The sequence below is a fragment of the Dendrobates tinctorius genome, unplaced genomic scaffold, assembly GCF_039654945.1.
Source record: "Dendrobates tinctorius isolate UK_male_01 unplaced genomic scaffold, ASM3965494v1 ptg000564l, whole genome shotgun sequence".
Taxonomy (NCBI): Eukaryota; Metazoa; Chordata; class Amphibia; order Anura; family Dendrobatidae; genus Dendrobates; species Dendrobates tinctorius.
Window position 1 is genome coordinate 350,001 of NW_027362222.1, and position 2,500 is coordinate 352,500.

The following is a 2,500-nucleotide window of genomic DNA, read 5'->3' on the forward strand; positions in this document are numbered from 1 at the left end:
TCCGGCTTGGGCACAGACCGCCAGACAAAGCCGCGGACCATGAACCATCCAGCCGGCTCTGAGGGGACATGGTCAGAAGGGGCGTCCGCCTTCTAGAGCCCAAACTCGGCCACGGACTCCAGATTTGCCCCCCTGAATGCCATCACCCTTCAGAAGACCAGGGACCACCGAGGGAGGGTCTGGTCAGGCTCAGGTACCCCAGGATCGCCTCTCTCACTTGGGACGCACGACCAGCAAAAGTCCCTCCTGGAGCCGTGGAAGTTCAGTCTCGGCCGTATTTTGCAACTTCCACGACAAGAGGGACCACCTTCTAAGTCGCCTACCCGAGCCAGAGAACCATAGGAACAACCGCCATACATCGGGGTAGAGAGAGCCCACTCTCTCCTATATTCTCCCGCAGGTGCGCATTACTATGTATTTGCATTGCGGGACAATGTACTTCAATGAGCGGGACAAAGTCGGAAATGTATCCGACCTCCTGGAACTGTGCGGCTGCTACAGCAGTCAGAAATTCCCCATTCCGGTTCTTTTTCACTTGGATTTTTTTTTTTGCAATTTTTTGCCTAAAACGTATTCCTCCAACATGTACTAGCTCATGACACTTGAAATTTTTGAGCCAATTGATAATAACAGCTTTTTAGAGCTCAAAAACAAAAAAAATTTGAGCGAACAAAAAATGTTCGAAAATGACCTCAGCTCCTGGAACTGTTTTCGGTACACCTCCAGAGAGGCTCCCCTGCCTGGAAGTCTGTCACTGCTCAGCTCGAAATTTTTCTAAGTCCCAAAATTCGGTTTTTCATCCAAAATTCAACTTTCTGCCCAGGATCCACAAACTTTAAACCCAGTTGGGGGACCCTCCCTGGGGGCCCTACAACATACTGAAGCCCCCCTGTGGTGGAAGTAGGGGAATTTACTTATTTTTACACAAAATCACAAAATTCCATTTTTTGTTCGCAAAACACTTTTTTGTCCTCAAGAAACTTTTTTGTCCTCAAAACACTTTTTTGTCCTCGAGAAACTTTTTTGTCCTCAAGAAACTTTTTTGTCCTCAAAACACTTTTTTGTCCTCAAAACTCAATTTCTTCCATAATTCGACTTTCCCCCAAAAAACCACACATTCTACCCTCATGGGAGGCACTCTCCCTCGGGTCCCCACATCATATTGACGCCCCAGAGCGGTGGGAGAAGGGGAAATCTGATTTTTGCACAAAAATCCAAAAATCGCTCTAAGTCCAAAAATCCTGAAAATTTTTCTAAGTCCCAACGGTACTTTCTGAAAAGTGTACCCAGGCCCCTGGAAGCCTCCTAGGTACACCTCCTGAGACTCCCCCCTTCCTGGAAGTCTGACACATCTCGAAATTTTTCTAAGTCCCAAAAACTGGTTTTTGCTCCATAATTCGACTTTCCCCCCAAAAGCCACACATTCTACCCTCATGGGAGGCACTCTCCCTCGGGTCCCCACATCATATTGACGCCCCAGAGCGGTGGGAGAAGGGGAAATTCGATTTTTGATCAAAAATCCAAAAATCGCTCTAAGTCCAAAAATCCTGAAAATTTTTCTAAGTCCCAACGGTACTTTCTGAAAAGTGTACCCAGGCCCCTGGAAGCCTCCTAGGTACACCTCCCGAGGCGCCCCCTTCCTGGAAGTCTGTCACATCTCGAAATTTTTCTAAGTCCCAAAAAATGGTTTTTGCTCCATAATTCGACTTTCCCCCCAAAAGTCACACATTCTACCCTCATGGGAGGCACTCTCCCTCGGGTCCCCACTTCATATTGACGCCCCAGAGCGGTGGGAGAAGGGAAAATTCGATTTTTGCACAAAAATCCAAAAATCGCTCTAAGTCCAAAAATCTTGAAAATTTTTCTAAGTCCCAACGGTACTTTCTGAAAAGTGTACCCAGGCCCCTGGAAGCCTCCTAGGTACACCTCCCGAGGCGCCCCCTTCCTGGAAGTCTGACACATCTCGGAATTTTTTCTAAGTCCCCAAAAATGGTTTTTGCTCCATAATTCGACTTTCCCCCCAAAAGTCACACATTCTACCCTCATGGGAGGCACTCTCCCTCGGGTCCCCACTTCATATTGACGCCCCAGAGCGGTGGGAGAAGGGAAAATTCGATTTTTGCACAAAAATCCAAAAATCGCTCTAAGTCCAAAAATCTTGAAAATTTTTCTAAGTCCCAACGGTACTTTCTGAAAAGTGTACCCAGGCCCCTGGAAGCCTCCTAGGTACACCTCCCGAGGCGCCCCCTTCCTGGAAGTCTGACACATCTCGGAATTTTTTCTAAGTCCCCAAAAATGGTTTTTGCTCCATAATTCGACTTTCCCCCCAAAAGTCACACATTCTACCCTCATGGGAGGCACTCTCCCTCGGGTCCCCACTTCATATTGACGCCCCAGAGCGGTGGGAGAAGGGAAAATTCGATATTTGCACAAAAATCCAAAAATCGCTCTAAGTCCAAAAATCTTGAAAATTTTTCTAAGTCCCAACGGTACTTTCTGA